A 20,318-nucleotide genomic window follows, 5' to 3' on the forward strand; every position below is an offset into this window, starting at 1 on the left:
GGCGACCGCGAGTCCTTGGAGTGAAGCGAAAGTGTTGAGCACAAAAGTCAAAGGATCAACGCTTGCAAGTTAACCGGCGAAGAAAAAAAGGACACACCAAAAAAGAGCGTTGCGGAAGTGGAAAGAGAAAGCTCGTACACTTGCAAAAAAAATGTGCACTTCCTTTTTGGAGCTAAATGAAACAAGTTCTATTAAACGCCATTTATAGTAACTGAACGTAAATTAAAAATATGTTTTAAAAATAAATAATTGATATATTTATAACCATTTGTCCTAAATAGATTGGGTTAGATTAATTAGCTTAATTAGATTAGATTAATTAGATTCAAATAGCATATTTTAATGTGAGAAGAAATGAGAGTTTAGTTCACAGTCAAAGCACTAATGAAGAATTAATATAAAACTAAAAACATTTATCTGCTGTAAGTGCAAAATGCTGGAACACACTTTAATAGATTTGCATGGTAAAAAAATCAAATATATATATACATATATAACTATTGATCAAAGGTAACATTTTTTTTAAGTGTTTTAAAGAGGAAGTTAAGGCACACGTGCCTCATAATGAAGCGGAATGAAGCGTAGCAGCGGCAACAACCACCGCCGAACCGCCGAAGACCAATTGGATGTGGATGTGGAGTGGAAGTGTCTCCCCGGGGGAGTTGAATCGAGGAGGAGTCATCATCGTCGCAGTCATCGTCATCGGTGGCCAGCGGCACGTGCAGGATCCACGTGGCTGGGCGGTGGGAAGGGGGGAAAGTAGCAAAACAATAGGCCACATTGGCGGGCAATCAGCCGTGGCAAGAGGATTGGGTTATCCAGCTAAATGTTCATCTTCCTGCCTCACAAATTGTTAGTATAAACAACAATTGTCCAGCACACGTGGCGGCCATTCGCCGGCGGATGGACGCAGATGGGTGGTTTCTCGGATGGCGGCTTGGATCGAATTGAGGGACAAGTGTAAGGCGTCAACCCAAGGAACTCTCATCCTCCCATGCCGCACACAATTCATTCCAGCGACAATTTATTAGAGCAGTTGATTTTCGTAGTTGATTTCGATCTCATCTAGTCCCCTCAATCAAAATTGCCGAGTTCCTGCCACGCGACATTCAATTGACGCTTTCGAAAAGTGATTAACGCATTAGGCCATGGGCACTGGCGGATTTCCCTTGGCCCAAATGCAAATCGAATTTACAGCGACGCTCTCGGCCATTTTGTGGCCTTCGAACACTAAACTCTAAACAGATTTACCTGAGCTCTTGGGTTCTTTAAGGCGCTCATGCTCACTACAAAAGCGGCTTACTCCCCGTTTAACGCATCTTTGGGCAAACACGCAGTGGAACTCCGAGCTGCGGAGATACAAAGATACTCGTACACATGCAGATACAGATACAGATTCAGATTCGGATTCGGGGGGAAGACATCTGGAGGCTGGCGGAGGCGTGAAAAGCGTTGCGATGGCGACAAAAGGCGGCACTTTTTGTTCCTCGGCTCTTATCTCTCTGGTGTTACAATATCTGTCTGGGTGACCCACCGGCCATCCGATTAGCCTAATGCCCTGTCTGCCGATCCAAAGATCAGCCCTCTATCCATCCATCCATCCAGCCATCCGTGATGATGCTGCATTATGTCATTTACTTTTTCTACACCTTTTTCGGCTTTGGCCGAAACCGCAGTTTATCTATCGCTGCGATCGAACGCCGATCGCCAATGCAGCTGCCCCTCCAAAGAGATACGCCTTTTGGTTGCCTCTTCAGATATGACTCAATTGGAGGGGAATTTCCAAGGGGATTAGGGCTGGGGAATGTGCGTGAAATAGGGCATTACGTGATGGGAATATATAAAAGCGCATGCACAGCAACAAATCATCTATTGAGATTAATTGGCTTTGGCAAGCAAATATCATACAAGGTACACATCTGCAATTTAAATAACATATTTATAAATGATTTTATTACTGCAAATATTATATTATCGCATCTCTTCATTAGCACATCTCCCATTTCATATACCGAAACAATCTGCAATTTAAATAACATCCTTATAAATGATTTTATTACCGCAAATATTATGTTATCGCATTTCTTCATAGGCGTATCTTCCGTTCCATGTACCGAAATATCTCAATCATAATTCAGTTACAAGGTGAGAACAAATATCTTTTGAATATAATCTTCGAATGGCCTTTAGTCCCCTAGTCACTTGTGCAGCCCTGATCCTAACCGTTGGATCTTTGATGGATGTGCATTGTTTGGGAATTTGTTAAACGCCACATTATGTCAATTTGGCATCGCCAGCGGCATTAGGCGACTGTCCATCGACCGACGAGAGTCGCTCACCTTTGATCACCGCTCTTTTTACTCCACCGATCTCTCGGAAGATTGGAATTCATGCATCTTCTAATAACATCTCACACCACCCAATAACCATCGGAGGAAAATATTGAAATATGAATGCAAACAACAAAATGTTTTCCTTTCATTTGCGGCACGGCTCAAACGTTTCCGTATTTTTCGGCTTGGTTTCTTCTTTCTTTCTATGGTTTTTCTCGTTTTTTGTGGTCTTGGTTTTGGCTGCGGTTTTGTGGCTTCAAAGGGGCAAGGGTATTTTTTATTTTTTCCGTTTTTGACTGCCAACCAAGTAAACATGTCGCCACTTGACTGACAGCTGACTTGCCTCAGTACCCCGCCCTTAACCCACCGTTGCCCCATCATTTTCCTGCCCGCCAAAGCGACTTTGATGCGCGGCAAAACGCTCCGTCAGCTAATCAATGCAATTAGCCCCCGACTTTTTGACCCCCAAAATGTGGAACCTTTTAAAATGCCACGCATTTCACGGCCTACACGGCTCCTTGTATCCCCTGATTGCACTACAATGCGATTTCCTTTCCTTCTCCTACACGGAAAGAAATTTTATTGGATTACTGAAGCACAGATTTTCAAATAGCTTATTTTCTGTTCCTCATTTAAATGTATATACTATTTCCCTATGTTTTTTATTTCTATTCTCACTATTATTTCTCACACTCTGTTTTACGCTGTGATATATCATATTAAGTTCAAAAGATTTTCAATAAGTAGGTAGCTAGTGAAATTCCGAATTTCTTCTCGTGCATGTTCAATTATTGTTTATTTTGGTTTTTGGTAGCTGGTGGGAGAGTCGGCGGCAATGGACTGCCATATATAAAAATGCACTCAGTCCGCAGCCTAGACAATAAATATGAATTTGAAAGTGTGGCCTGTGCCAGGTCGGATCGGAACTGCCTCCCACTCCCTCCCCATTGTCCCTATCTGCCTCTATTTTTCCCTGCTGCATCCATTAGCCCGTCGTCTAAATATAGTGCTCTGGAGGCCCCATGATAAATGCCGCACAGGGGGCGCCATGTGCCGCCTCTGGTTCCCTGGGATCCGCTGCTGCTGGATCTCCGGCACCCGGTTCCAGTCCGTGGCCCTGGCCTTTGGGTGCCACAGATTTCCCATTAACTTCCTTCATCATTTTCATATTCCATTCGCTGTTTGTTTTCGTAGGAGAAAGGAAGGGTATCCAGCGGGTGTAATGCATCTCGCGGTTTTGGAAATCTAAAATTGTTCTCGCACTATACAGGCTCAAAAACGTTCCTGAATTTTTCTAATAACTCCAATTCAATTGGTCATTTAGTTAGTTTGAAATATACAAAACACTAAATAATGTTTCCAGGGTATAAACTAGTTGTTAAGCACCGAAACAGGCTTGTATTTTGGCATTTCTTAACACATCGTCACTGTCAGTTGGATAATTGTGTGCCATATGTTTTGTGGAGCACTTTCGCAGTTCGTTTGTCCCTCATCCCCAGGTACTTAGTACTTGCTCGGGAGATTTAGTCCGTCGTCCGTCAGTCAGCAAGTCAGTTTTCCGAGTTCAGTCAGATGAGAGTCAGACTGATGCCAATCGATCGATCGATCCATGGGCCTAAGCCGTCGCAAATTGACTTCAAGCCGGCACCGATCAAGCCAATTTGTGGCCACGGCCACGACCACGACCACGACCACGGCTTTGTGGCAATATTTCCACCGCTCCTGCGCCATGGAACAGCCAAGTCATGATCCGCTGGGATCTGAGCTGACTGACAGGCCGACTTCCATGACGCTGGTCTTTTCTCCGCAGTATCCTCCCCCCTTTTAAGATTCGGAGATTGAGTTATCAAGATATTTCTGTAATGTCTCAGTCGTCCGAAGTCCGAAGTCCGACTTTTGACACTGACACTGACGAGCACCGCACTGCATTTCCTGCCAACCACAAAAACAGGTGACTCCAGCGGGTATTTGCCCACCTCACCGCTCCCTCCGCCTTTGCACCGGCTGGCCAAATGTAAATGTTGTTGACCGATGCGGGCGTCGCGAATTCATCAACTTCCCCGAGGCTGTCAAGCCGCCCAACGGGCAATTAAAAACAACACAAATACTTCGTCATTAACGATTTGTGCGCGGTGTTAGGCTTCTTTTTGTGTTTTTTTTTTACGATTGTCTCTTGTCTGTCGCGGCGAATACTTAACGAATTTTATGGTACACTCGCATGCGCAATCTCCAAAAAACCAATGCTTATTTGTTTTAAGGAACATCCAAATCAGGGAAAGCGTATCGCGAACACGAAGACGATTTAATTCTCTTTTTAAACCAAGGTTTTTCTTCAAAAGAAAAACATTGTTTGAATGTTCTTTCAACCTTCTTATTTATTTGCTATATTGGATAGGGTCATCATTGTTTTGTTTCATTTATCATTCAGAACTTGAAGAAAATATTTTGGTAAATAGACTTTATTGCTGTGTCAAAAATGAAATAAATATTTATATTTGTTGATCTAGTACTGCAAAGTAATCATATAATCATAACACCCAGCGCCGTATAAAAGCATCTCGAGCTGGCGCAACCATCAAAAATTGAAGTAGCCATAAAAAATCTCGGGTATAATGTTAATGTTTTCATCAGGCTCGCTTTGTTGCGTTTCGGATTTTGTATTTCGGATTTCTGGTTTCGAATTTGAATACATGTACATGTTTGTTTTCGCCAAGAGAAAGGTGTTTCCAAAGCAGTTCCTCCGAGTGTTTTACAAGCGAAGAATATATAGATGCGGTGATTTTGGACCGATAGAAACGAGCCTAAGTCATGGCTACCTCCGACTAACTTTGATTTATGCTAATCAAAACGCATAAACCTGCGATTCGACCCAAATCGAAATCTATGCAAAACGTTTTCGAGATTGTGAAGGGAAGAGTGCTAAGCAGTAGGCACACAATGGGTTAAGGGGGTCTGTGCCATGTCAAACGGAAATCTTCTCCCTCAACTGCAAACTGCAGCGCTTGAGAGGATGAAAAGCGGGACACAATGGGATAAACCTAATGGATTTCCGTTTCGGCCAAAAAGCCAAAGGCGGAAAACCATTGGCACTCGAGAAGACCGACAACTCCGGGACATCCACGTATTACATTGAACAAATTTCACTCAGAACTAAGAAATAATAAAATTCATATTATCTTTGTAAGCCCAAAATATTGCATTTCAATTAAAATCTTTATAATATCTTTTAAATATCTTTATTTAAATTCTAATATCAAAGCTTGCATTCTTGTGAGCTAATTTATACATATTCCTCGATTAAATTCTTTCAGTGCACCTCTACTGGTTCCTTTGCTATTATGTGCAACCAAGCGCTTGAATGACATTTGTAGGCCTCTTTGCCTTTGCAATCTTAAGCTAGTGGAAATCACCTCTTTTTCACCTTTTCTCACTTTCTATATTTTCAACGTATGCGAACCTCCCGAGGCGATGGATAGCTGTTTTCCCGCCTCTATTGTTTTGCTTTTGATATTTATTCTTGCCACTTTTCCCCTGGTTCTGCAAGTTGTAACTGGCACGAATATTCACCAGCATTTTAGCTTCGGTTGGATCTTTGGCTGGTACCCAGGTGTTGGTGCCAGGCTACCTTAACCCTTCGACAAACATTTGTAGTGACAGGCAACAAGTGCTGCAATAATTCTTCGGCGAAAGTCCAAGAAGTTTGGGTTGTGGAGGTGACTGGCCCTCAATTTTAGAAAAATTAAGCCTTTATAGAAAAGCAAACCATCGTTCGATTTGGATCAAATTAAAAGACAACTGAAGACCACAAAGTCCTTACAATTTGCGAGGGTGCAGCCTCTAATTGGGACCCTTTTTCTAGCTCAAGCGAATTCACCCAAAGGTACGCAATATATTTTTCTAATGCTTATTTTTTTTTTTAAGACGATAAGTATACATATATATTTTTGATCAAGACCACTACCCGAGTCCATCTGGGCATGCCCGTCTGTTTGTCCGTATGAAGGCCTCGATCTCAGGATCTTCAAAAGATAGAAAGATAGGATTAAGATCACGCCTTTAACGTTTGGTTAAAAGTATTTAACTGGTAGAACGAAGCGTCACTCTATAAAGTATATATATTCCTAATTAGGAATAGCCGTCTGTCCGACCGTAAAACCCATTGATCTCAGGAACTATAAAAGCTAGAAAATAATTGAGATTAAGCATCCACGCTCACACTATGAAAAAAATCAACAAATTTAAAGATTTATATTTATATATGAAATATTTTCTGCTTTATACAATAAAAAGTTTAAAATAAGCAGTTCAAAAATGTTTCTATTTTAAAATCAAAAAATGCGATTAATAAATAATTTTAATGGCTAGCTCATTTGTCAATTCTTTTATCGCCGAGAGCACACAAATTTTCCAAACTTCGGTGAAAACCCTCTTGACGAATATATTTGGGCAAATGTTTTAATTATTATTTAATAGATTCAGCGCGAAAATTCGTGTTTCCTGCGATGGCACTCGATTGGATCGGGCATAATGCCTTGTTGGTGGCCCATTAGCATAACAAACACGCCTGGCGAGGACACTTTCGTCGCTGGTTGCTGTTTGTTGTTCCAGGAATTACAAATGCCATTTGCACAAAGGCGCAGAAATATTGCATAAATTCACTTTTATTACACCGCCAGAAAGGGTTACATTTTCGCACACACACACACACACACACACACACAAGCACGCACACAGGCGCAGGCTCGCTCTCTCGCACAACGAGCACACATGCATAGCTCTGGTATTTATTGCGCGTCGACGCCATTTTGTTTGAACCCTTTGAAATATTTATGCGTTGAAATCAACACGCAACACGCAGGAGGGTGAGGGGTGAGGGGTGAAGGCGAGTCAGGATGGGGAAACGCGGATCGGGGTCCGACAGCAACAACAACGAGTGTAACATGTAAAGTTACCCCCCACCAATTGCATTTTCCTCGTATTCCAGCAAGCCAGGATTGCCAGGTTTTCTAGGGAATAAGAGGAAGCTGGCCAAATGTAACAACAGCATTACCTATTCAGGTATTATATAATATAATCATTTTACCTTAAAATGATTTTATGTTAATAATATTATTGTTGCGATAAGAAATGGATTGATAATATAAGCGCCGTTCTTACCGATTTCTTTTTGATTTAGTATTTAGAATACTTCTGCAATTCTCATGAATTGCTGGATAAGATAATGCTGCCAACCCAGCAGTGTGGACCAACATGTTGGATACCGGTATCCTTTCGCTCCTTTCGCTCCTTGGGGTCGCTGCAGCGACGAAATACGCGGCTCCTTTCGTCCTTTGTGGTGGTGGTGCACATCGGCCCCAACAGCACTGCGATGTCGGATCCCCTCGCTTCGCATGCCAACGCTTTCGTTGTAATTACAATGCAGTTTAGGGTGCTGAAAGCTTTTGTGAAAATGTGCTTTATGAAATTATGATTATAGCTCAACAGCTGCACACACACAATCAACCAGCCAGAGGGGAGGACTGGCATTTAAATGTGTGGCAGCTTGTGCAAATAATGAAAATGAAACAACACTTTGGCGCATTAAAAGCATTAAAAACAGTTTGCTATATAAATGTGTCTGGTCCCCCTCGGCCATCAGCATATCTCTCGCTCTCTCTCTCTCGCTCTCTCTTTTGCTCTATCTCTCTCTCGGGGGAATGGTGCCACCGTGCGTATACATAATGTGGACTCGAAACATACGCATACGCCGCATAGGCCGCGTCGTTTTTCTTTTGGCCCATGGACAATGTCCACGGGCAGAAGCTAAGAGTTCCACGGAAAAGCTCTGTTTTCCATTTCAGAGGATGGGACTTTTTATTTTTCCACGGGGAATAAACAATGGGGAAATAATTGTGGGTTTGCAGATAATATAAAATTACTTAGAGTTTGGTTGTAGTTGGAAACATTCTCAAAAAATGTTTTTTTTTGAACACAAACATTTGATTGTTCTGATAATTCTTATTAAAGATAGATATTTATGATGGTTTCTTTTGTATACAAACTTAGATCTTTTGAGTCATTTTACTATCGTAGCTATTTTCAGTGTAGATCCCCAAGTGTAAGCTTCATGAAATATTTCACTAACCACATGTTTGTAGCTCCCTTGTTTTGGCATCATACCCGCACTCATCTATTTTATTTTTTTGTGTTTTTATTGTGGCTTTCGCCTCACACTAAGCATCACGCCGCAGAATACTGCTACTGCCACGCCCCTTCTGCCCACAAACGGAGCAAATTGCATTTTCAACACTTTTGTTTATGCAAAAAAAATATTTATGCATGAGTTTCTGTCCTTAGCATGGAAAAGCGGACCAAGCCCAAGCCCAGCGCATATTTGGAGTGTGTGCTGAGGGGCTTTAAGCCCGACCACGCCCCTCTAGGCCGCCGCCCATCTGCTACTGTATGCTGCTGCATAATGCAATGCAAACATGATTAATGCAAATGTTTTGCGTGGTGGGGGTGGTGGGGGTGGTGGGGGAGGCAGGAGGTGTTGGTTTACATTTGCATTTTGGCTTACGTGTTGGCAAGGATGCAGAGCAACCGCCAGGAACCACCACGAACCACCAGGAACCACACTTAGTTGCCATCTAAGCAGCAAACGAATTTCATCCCCTCCTCCATTTTCGGCGTGCAGTGTGCTTACTTACTTTTTGCTGCAATTTTGTCGCATTTTTCATGCACTTTACGAGCTGGCCTATAAATTGCTGAATTTATGACAAATTGCAGGAGGCGCGATAAGAAAGTGAAAGGCTGCTCAAAAGAAGAAGCCCGCTCTCGGTGTGGGACGGGACATAGCTCAAATGATTTTATAGTCCTTTTGGCGACTCCGAACCCGTTTCGTCGACGGATTCCCCCGTTCCTAGACATCCACATCCACATCCCATTCACATCCACATCAAGATGGCGTCGCTTTCATTGCACACAAAAGTGTAAAATGTTTACGCTTCGCAGGGGCTTCCTCCCGCTCGTCCTTCTTCTTCTATCCTTCCTCACTGCCCATCCTTTGGCTCTCCAGGATGTGTCGGATTGGGTGGAGAATGGGCTTGAGCCCAACCAAGATGCTTATTCGTGCGGAATCAACCGTTTTATGCTCTACCTCTTTAAGGGGAAGCGCAGCGAAGTTTGCGCTCCACTGGCTTTTACTAGGACTTTTGAAAACTAATTCTGAGCCCTATATATATAAATATATATTCAATGGTGTGTATATAGCCTCGTAAGTTTATTTATAATTTCTACATATTTGTTAGGAAAACTATTTTTTATATAGCTCTAGAACTGTAATTTAAATTTAAGTTTAAACAAATGGTTTTTGCTTGATCATTGGCATCCTCAAATTTCTTGGAATGACTGCAACTTTCTGCCATCCGAAAGAGTATCTCAGACTGCTGTTTTCCCTGCCCTGCATCATTTAGAACTTTCCCTGGAGCCCGGCACCAACATTCGGTTCTCACAGTTTTTCGCTCTCGAGCAGAGCTTTTCATTTGTCTGGCTATTGACTTTGGTTGCCATTGGCGTGTCTGGCAGTGCTTAAGCTCCAGCAAAGTGTCTGCCGGGAAGACTCGAACGGAAAATCCGAACGTCCGTCGGATGGACCTGGGGCTGAATCTCGACTTGGACTTGGACATGGACTTGGACATGGACTTGGCGGTCGAAGGTGTCTCCACATATGGGTATTTCGGGTGGAAAGTGCGGCGAGTGCTGGTAAGTAAACGGCAGATTTGTTGCGTGTTCGTTTGCCCTTTGCGGGCTTTTCTTTTCTTTTCTGCTCTCTGATTTTCTTTTTTCCCACACGCAGCCGAGTATCTTCGGATTTGACTCTTCCGGTTCGGAGTTTTAGCCCAGACAAAACGTTCAATTTCCTTATCTTCGCTGCAACAATTGAGAATTTTCTTTTGCCTTTAAGTGGTTCGGCGTTTGGGCTCCTCAAGTGCTTAATTTATGGCGTAAAATATGGAAATCGGCGGGAAAACACAAATGCCGACAATGAGACAACATTTTTCATCTCCCTCTGCGACAGTTGCCGTCTCTGTCACTGGCGGCCTCCCCTTGAACTTGAGGGGCACACTGAGCGAAATGAATATTATAATCATATAAACTAAAAATATTGGTTTGTGTCGCTTAGAACATATTTGATTTATATATTACATTTAAGTATTGAGTTCTCAGAGCTTTCGCTGCTAGTTAGGTAGTTACTTTTCGCTCTGTGTGGATCTTGGCAGTTCCCATTTGAAATGCTAGATCACCGCACACGCAGATTTTTATTGATTTCCATGTAGCAACAACTACGGCAACTATATGGGTATATGCTGTGTTAATGGAAGGGCGCGGCATGACAAACGGGACGGGGGCTACTGTAGCTAATGTGGCCGGTGTTTCAGTTGCTGTTCCACTGTTGCCACTTCCACTGTTGCCACTTCCACACGTCGCCGTCGCCGCCACACGTCGCTAATGGATCCAAAACGATGACGACCCCGTGTTCTCGGCGGATGGAACTCCTCACCTTCAGCAACATCGCCATTCCGGAGCGATCAGCCGCCTAATTTATGCCCCGAACGCCGCCCCTGCTCCTTTGAAGTTTCAATTATGCGCCTCATATGTCATTTTGTGCAAGCTGCCTCCGAAGTTGTTGCCGCTGCCAGAGACGCTAAAAGCCGCGACATGTTAATTGTGCCGCTTGGCCCATAAACACGCCAACTTGATGATGGCGAGCGCCAGGCTCAGCCGAAGACCCAGACTCCTCATCCAACAACTGGAGTGCCAGTGCCAGTGCCAGATCCAGTGCCACTGCCCCCTTCTCCTCAGGCGATGCCAGCTCCTTCGACGGTCATCGAGGATTTGTTCGAATCGGTACAGAGAAAGAAATGTGTTGGTGTCAAAAAACAAATTGTGTTACCACATTTATGAATAACAAATAAAAAATTCTGTAAATCAAACTTGCAATGCAATGTTTGTTAATTTCTGTTAATATCGTTTATCGTTTAGTGAACGTAAGGTAGCAAGAGCCCTCGTCTATCCTGTATATTAAAAGAAGAATTGCTTTAAGGTATGCTTTTTGTTTTCAGTGCAGGCCAGCTTGTCGTTTGAGGCATTGCCAAAACCGGGCGTTAAGTCGTAGGATAGAGACGGGGCAGAAAGGAGCGGCGGGGCATGCAGCATTAGAGAGACGCAGACCCAAGACAAGGGGCAAGCACTTGAGGGGCAAATCCATTTCGATTATCATGCTAAACGATTTGGTGGATATGCATATGTATCTACTTAACCCTGCTAAACCGAAATCTGTCGAAAGCTGTGGGAGAGACTCGGCCGTAATGATTTTTCTTGTCACTCATAAGCGGTAAGGAAATCCATAAAAAAATAAACTTCGAGTGCAGATAAGCCAAGGGAAAAGCAGAAATTGTGTGAATTTCGTTTGTGAATGATTATGGATTTTTTCCATTTGTCCTAATGTCTCACTTATTGCATGCTTATGTACAACTTTATTTAAAAGCTTTATCCAATAAAAGTTTGCTGTTTCCGATCAGATTTTAACTAACTAATGCTTTCTTCATTTTATTATTAGTTACAGTTAACTAAGAGAAATATCACATTGGTATCGATTTAAAACGCTCTTTTCGACTTGTATCTCGAAGTAATCTTGTTTATTTAGCTTTTGATGTTCCCTTTGCCTAATCTCCAGACGAATACACTTCTGTAATGACCAAAGTTTCGAGTTCGCTTTAGCTTATTAATTTTCCCCACTGGGGTCAAGTGTTCCACTGTACAGGGCTGTGAAGTGACCAGTTGGCCCAATGTTCATGTGTCCATGTGTCCGGATGTCCAGATGAGCCGCTTAATCCGCCGTTGGTCGTGTGTCGGGAATTCGAGTTGAGCTGTTGCAGCGACGAGCACAAAGGTGTGAAAATTAAACAGGCTGCGCTGCAGGATTACAAATTATGACACCCACGGAGCCATCAAGGAAATGAGGGGGTGGCCCATGGGCGTTGGGCTGTGGGCGGTGGGTGGAAAATGCTTGACCTGCGCTGGTCAAGCGGTCAAGTGTCAAAAGGGGATTTGCATGCAGCAGAAACGGCGAGCGTAAAGCTTGTAATCGTGCCAAAAGGAGCGGCGGACTGTGGACGGTGGCAAATCGGGTGACAAGTGGGGGACACGTGGATGGGTGGGGTGCTGGTGATGGTGATGGTGATGGTGATGGTACTGGTGCTGGTGGATTGGATTGGAGAAGCGTTGACAGCTCAGTTTGGGTTTTGTACGGCTTTTGTTCGGGGGCTTTTCTGGGATCGCCCGGATTGGCTGACGTTTGCTTTGAAATGCACCGCAGAAGAGTTGATTAAAGTGGCTTTGCAGGATACCCAGCGCCATGCCCCCCGTTCCCCCCGTGCCCACACGCTTATATATTATTCATGCGATTGCAGTTGCGCCACCCTTAACCCCTTTTCTCTTATTTGGCCCTTGCATTATGAATGAGCCAACGCTTTTTGCATTTTTAATGCCTCCATTCTTGTCGTTAATGCTGAAAATCACTTGCAAATTATTTTATGCCCATGTATCAAGCAAATAGTTTGGAAAAAGCCTGCAAAACACAATCCGCCCGGGCCTAAAAAACCTGAAAAATATACAAGTTAAACAAAGGCAGAGTCGCACAACAAATGGACAACCGCAAAAAGGAAAAAGGGAATAAGTTGGAAAATGGGAAACTGTGCGGCTGATGTGAAAAATGAAGGGGAAAGCCAACAACAAATGAGAGTCTCCTCCTTCCTCGCTGAACTCCTCCCACACACAAGAATAACCAAGCATGGCCAATAACAATGCAAAATACAAATATGCAATAAAAGCAAATGGAAGTAGGAAAAACATTGCAGCGCAGAACCTGAAACTAAAGTCCAGACAGAAAAAGTTTACGGAAAACTGTAAGCGAACAAAGCAGGCTAAATATTTCACTAATAATATACATAATACACATTTTTTAACAACTTAAAAATAAGATCGCCTACAAAAGTGTTTACCTAAATGAAATGCAACCGTTAATAAATATGATATAAAATGAAACAGCATAAATTAAAATTAAACATAATAGCATGGCTTTTATCCCTAATAAATAAACATTCTCTGACCACTAAAAAATGTGGTATTATCCAATTTTGTAGAACTTTTGATCAACTTTTGTTCGACTGCCTAAGGACTTCCGACTATACTGAAATTCCAATTTGAATTCCAAATGCGTTGCCTTAGCGGTGGCAGCAAAACAACAGGAATAAGAATAACAATGGCCAACAGCAGTGGCAACAATGGATGATGGCCGGCAGTGTAAAAGCCAACTATAACCAAAATTTGGCATTGTCCAGTGGACGAGTGAGGGCGGTGGTTGCCACTGCATGTGGCATGTGGCAAGCAGAGTGGGGCATGGCACGTGCTTTTCCAACGTGGACCCTGGGCACGGATTTTTATTTTTAATTTTTTATAAACACGCAAAAATGCTGGACACAGTTTGCGGTGTTACAAAGGATCCCTGAATATCCCAGCTACGCCCATCTCTCATTTTCTATCCCTTTCGTTCGCTGCACAGTGAGAAAAGCTCTACAAAACACTTGCCATGTGTCAGTGGTTCTATAACTATAGTTTAAAAAACATAGTAATATCCAGCAACATCTATCAATCCAGTATTTCCAAAGTATATAGTATGATACATTTCATGTAGCTTATGGGCATATGAAATGTTGGATTACTTGTATTATTATCTCCCTAACCACTATCAGCCATTTTATCTACCCATTGGCCCCTATCAAGCCTTTGGCCATATCGTGACTTGGCCCATAAAATTAAATCAAAATCATATTGTGCTGACACTGAACATGATAACTAATTGACAGATTGTCGTCCTCATTGCTACCTTGATTTCGAGTGTTCTGTAGTAGATTCCTGGTTTATTGATGGAGTTGTTTTTATTGCGCAAATTTGTTGGGGGACTTTTCACCACCCGATAAGCTTTTCCGATTACTAAAAGCTGACTGGACATGACCGGGGGCAAGCAATTCATTGGCAACCTGCGTAACAACGCAAACAAAATAGTTGTTTCATGTCAACTGACAATTATGAGAGATTATTTCATTTTTTGTGAAGTCAGGATGATAAAGGAAGAATGGCACCGATGTGTCCCGAATTAGTCTGTCAATTAGAGTTACAATTTTTCCTTTTAAAGCAAACATATGTAAATTGTTTAAATACATGTGAGTGCTTAAACAGTACAATATATTTTAAAATGATGGGAAGTTGTACCTGCGATTTCTGTAAATTACTATGGACTTTTTGCTATTTTCATACGATTGGACATTAAAGTCCACGCTATAAAGGAAGATCCAGCCCCTCATCTGGATAATCCAAATACTTTTGGCCGCTCTTCTTTTATTGTTTTTGAAGCCAGAGCATAAAGTGGGAATTATATTGCTGAAAAAGAGAGGCGAGTCAACGGAGAACAACTTCCAGCAAATGCAAATAACGCAAAAGTTGCTCGGGGCAGAGGGGCGGAAGTGGGTGGGGCTCTGCCAAAAGGGTTGTGGTCGGCGCCCAGAAGTGTGGGCGTGGCATGCCACTGCCACTGCCGCTGCATGGATTTCGATGATTAAATGCAAACACGCAAATATGACGAGCGACGAGCGACTGACAGACGAACTGACTGTCTATACCATCGCATTTGTTTTCGAGTGTGCGTCTGTTTGCCGACTGCCAACTGTCTTCAAATATGTAAAAATACGTATCGTATGTGGGCAAAAGAATGGGAATAAATAAAAGTTGGCATCCATAATTTATGCAATATTGTACAATGTACATATCCGAACGCATATCTGCATGCGAGACCGAAGATATCTCCGAGATAGCACATGATGAAAATGGAATGCCTTACAACATCCAGTTCTTCAGCCCCATCTCCGCCCTCAGGATATGGCATTTGGAGTATAAGCATCTCTTTGCTGCTTCAATTTGAAAATTCAACAAATGCTGTCAACGCTTTTGCCCCAAGCAGACACCACTAAAAATAAAAAGCACATAAAACACATCTCGCATAACCGTAATGTAAATGGGCTCTCTCCTTCAGTTCAACCAAAATCGAAAAGCTTAAGTTTCTTTTTTAGGACAGCCACCTAAACTCCTGTCTATAGTTGTATAACACTCTATGATAGATTTAAAACAAAATTAAATATTCCGCTCTAGAATTTTGTATTCGCATTCTCCCGGTTATTCAACCGGCAGTCGTATCATCGCCTATCTTATCGAGTGCGCCCCACAACATATGCTATATATTCGAGAACGATATGAGGCAGGCGAGTGCGGGTAAAACGCGTTTAATTAACCACTTACATGGTTTTAATTTATCTCCCTGCTGCACTCGAAAAAATATAAAAAAAATATATAAATAAAAAACAGAAACCGCACGGAAGTGCTGCGATAAAGATTTAGCTACAACAAATTGGTGTTATCTCCGGTGGCGGTCTTATCGAGACGGGAGAGATACCTAGGCCACATGTCAGTGATTTATGGCCAGAAAACTGTCATGGCTTTTCCCCCGTATCCCCCCTATCCCCCCTGTTTCCCCGAGCCTAAACTAGTTTTTCGAGTGTGGCATTTTGGCATCAAACGAACATTTTCGCCGTTCATTTGTCGAGTCGTGTCAAGTTTTATTTATGCATATTTAATATTTATCAATATGAACTGCGCCCGATACATATATGTACATATATATGTAAATACATGGCTATAGTCTGGGGACTGGACTTCCTTCTGCTCGGTTCAGTTTCGGATCTCAGGCTGTCTCTGGTTGTTGGCTGGTTATTGAAACAAAAGAGAGTGACAAAATTTATAGCCATATTATTTGTTATTTATTTAAGCTATAAATATGCATATGAAATGAATGAATGCGAGCAGCAGGTTTTTTACCATACCGTAGAGGCTAGCTTACTGATAGTGGGAGTCATGATGGACTTAGATTGGGCTATCGTTAAACTCGAGCTCCTTTACAGGGAGTCAAGAATACCAAATTGATAAATTCAAAAATAAAGAATCACTCTTAAGTAAGTACCACCTAATTGTGGGTTCATTGATAAAAAGCCACAACTTAAAAAATATACAATAATATGAATATGGGTAAATGGATAATTTAAGCATTATTGTTGTACAAATCACAATAATACTATTGACCTATTTGGGGTAACGCCACATAATTAGCGTAAATACCATATGACCATATTTTTCCAAGGTACTCTTATCTTCGTTTTAATCTCGTTTTGGTTTTGTGGGGCTTTTCGGCGGATGCCTCCCTGCTGCCATCTCTTTCGCCACAACTCTATCTCTTTCTGGCTTCGACTGCCACTGGTTTTTCTGCTGCGTTATTTATGTGGTCATAAATTTGGAGCTGAAAGCAAAGCTCCGAGAAAATGGTTCGGGGACTAATATTTGCACAAACACACAGATCCCATTCGCTGCGTTCGAGTACTGACACTGGAACACAGCGATAATGGTGAATTTTTCTGTATGATCTGTTCAAATGGATATATAGGGTGTTTTTTTTAGAGGTATAGAACTTTAAATTGCAATAAAACAACGATGGATTATTCGATTGACATGAATATTATTGACATGAAAGATAATCTTGTGGCATTACATTTTAAATATGATTTCTGGCATATGACCGCCACGGCTGGCTCGGATGTAGTCCAATCTGGACGTCCAATTTGCAATGACTTTTTCCAATATTTGGCCGTATATCGGCAATAACACGGCGAATGTTGTCTTCCAAATGGTTTAGCGTTTGTGGCTTATCCGCATAGACCAATGACTTTACATAGCCCCACAAAAAGTAGTCTAGCGGTGTTAAGGGGGGGGTAGGGTTTTAAAGGGAGAAAAAAACAGGTTTTTACAGATTTTTTTTTGGGCGTACGGTAAAAGTAAATTTATTTCTGATTATTGTACATTAAAGAGTAGTATTTGAACTATATTCTGTGAAATATTGGTTGAAAAATATTGAAAATTGACCGAATGGCAGCAATTCTTCGCAGGCGCCTCAGAAAAAATACATTTTGCGGTGCACGTCATACCTCAGCACTGGATAATCTGATATGAAATACCCAAAGTTTTTCCATCAATTTTTATGTCCCTCTAGGTATCCCTGTCGAGTTTTTCCATTTATTATAATTTTTGAACTTTTTACAAAACTTGAAAGTGAAAATACCGATTTTTGGCCAAAGTTCATGACTATTGTTGTTAATAATAAAAAAATTAAAATCAAAAACGAAAAAATCTCGACAGCGTTACCTCATAAATTATGTAAGGAAATACTGTAAAAAATTTGAGAACGATCGGTTGAATAGATTTTGAGATACAGAGTGCACCGACTCAAAAAACATCGATTTGAGAAAAACGTGTTTAAAGTTTTTGTTGCTGTCTTCCCCGCTGAGGGATTACTCAGGTAGTCGTTCGAGACCCGCCTACTTCCAAAGCTATATCTTTGTGAGTTTTGCTCCGATTGACTTCCTATTTACAGACAACAATCTTGAGTTACTATACTTTCATAATATGCAATTAAAAAAAATCACTTTTTTTGAACCCTCAAAACCCTACCCCCCCCTTAAATCACAAGATCTTGGAGGCTTATAAAAAATCGGGAACAACAGCAATCTCGTTTTGGGCCCATTCGACGAATCTACGCCTTGCTTGATGATCGTTTGGTTTCAATTCTTGCACGAGTTGGATTTTGTAAGCACGCATGACGAATTGCCAAACCAAACTGAGAATAAATCACTTGACAGCTGTTAAATCGGTCGCCATCTTGAACAGTAATGCCAACTTAAAGTTCTATACCTCTAAAAAAAACACCCGTTATAACATATCTCTGATCCCAAAGAGTTTAAGCCCGTTTTATAAATAAGAACGCTATAGGTTGATAATCGCTATGATATATTTAAATATAGTGCACACGATATAACAGCTCATCAATTTTTGATGTTCGAGTTAAACAATTGTCAATTACACGAATATGTATATAGTTCTTAATAATCAAGCGAAGTAGCATTTATAACTTACTGCATTTCGCCTAATTCTGATCAAAAATATATGTATTACATTTCTCACTGTGTACTCCTAAGCCGTGACGCTTCGCTGCCTTTGGGGGTACAACTCGGTTGAGCTGAGTTTATTCCAGTCGGGTCTTGCTGAGTTATACGTGCAAATGAGCATCAGCAAAGCCGCTTAAGGACATTGTCCATGGATGGGAGTTGGCGACAGGAGCTTAGGCCACTGCGCTCCGCTGATTTTCAATGGGTAAGGCTCTTCCAGTTGCCCCGCCTCCGAATATCCTGCGTGTGTTACATAATTTACCGTTGCTGCAAACATTTCCGCTGAATTTGAGGCGAGCACGCAAGCCAAGTCCAGGATATTTCTTTATAATCAGCTGGGTGTCATCATAAGGTCATCACGCAATGCCATTGTTGCTCACATTATTTGTCCGCTAAGTCCGGGAATAAAAGTCGAAAAGTCAACCCCCGTGCGCTTTTCATTGAGTCCTGCGAGTCCTTCTGAGTCCTGTATTCTTATCGGACACCATGCATCGCGCATAATGTGCACGGGACACGTCAGGATTGTGGAATCTACATGACCAAGTTCCCAACGCGGCATACACAGAACACAAATATGTATGTAATTTTTCGTAATATTTGTAGTGTGTATTTAAAATATACGTTGTGTGATTTTCAATAAAATTGTATTATTAACACAAATGTGAATATTAAATGAACAATCTTCTATAAAAAATGAAGGCCTGCATTTAACCAGAAAGCTAAATCTAGAAGAGTTTAATTTTCTGTGTAGGTGAATCAATTGAGTGTGGCGCAAAAATAAAGTATGAACAGTCGGCTAGCCCTTGTAAACAAATTAGGAGCGTATCCTGACCGGAAGTCCAGGCGCAACAAAAATAAGGAAACAAAACATACGAAAGATACACAAAATGAGCGGTCAGGATGGTCAACTTTCCCTTTCCCTTTCGGATATCCTTTCCATGCCCTTTTTAATTGGGTATAGAGAACAATGACTTCCTCAAAGGTGCTTAAATATCTAGGCTACCTTTCGTGTTTTGCATCGAAAATATTATCCTTGGCAGAGTATTAGGCTTTCGGACAAAAACTTCCTTCTTTCTTCAAGCTCGTCTCTTTCCTGGGTTCCGTTGGTCAACAAACTTTGTGTGATGGTCTCAAATTTGTTTGTCCTGGCCGCGCCTGGAAATCAGTTGGCCCTGCTGCGCCTCTTTAAGTTGCAATTAACTTTCCGGCGGCTTAAAGCCAACTAGAGCCAACCAAATGACCTCCATCCCGAGTCTTATGAGGCCACTGCACGCAACCCAGACGCACACTTTTTCATTTTAATTGCCCCTGACTATGCTAAACTAATCTACACAAAACGCAGCTCCCCTGGGGGTGACTTCTATGCCGTTTCGATATTGTAGCCGGCCGTAATTTTGATTGAGAAGGTGAAATTGGTATTTTGTGATATATTGACATGGCCGCTCAACGATGTCCTCTGCTTAGTCACTTGCGGCAATTAGTCGAGTGGACAGTTGGACAGTGGGACAGTGGGAGTCCAGGCATCTACATAGCAATTATGATTTTTTATGGTTAGTGCACGGATGGATGGATGGATGGATGGATGGATGGAGGGCTAGCTGGCTGGAAGGGTTGATTGACGCACTTTCATTTGCGGCAAGTGCACCCACTCCACCTCCAGCCTTTCCACTGCCAGCTACTGTAACTGCACCCCCACCCCCCCGCACCCCACCCACTCGCTTGAATACTTTCTATTCTTTGTGCCCGAGCACTTGGCTTCTGCTAACACCAATTTGTTCATTGCTTTCCGGGCCTCAAATTAAAAATGATGTTTGACAAAAAAGGGAAATAGAAAACCAAATCA

This window comes from Drosophila santomea, chromosome 2R, assembly GCF_016746245.2.
Source record: "Drosophila santomea strain STO CAGO 1482 chromosome 2R, Prin_Dsan_1.1, whole genome shotgun sequence".
Lineage (NCBI taxonomy): Eukaryota > Metazoa > Arthropoda > Insecta > Diptera > Drosophilidae > Drosophila > Drosophila santomea.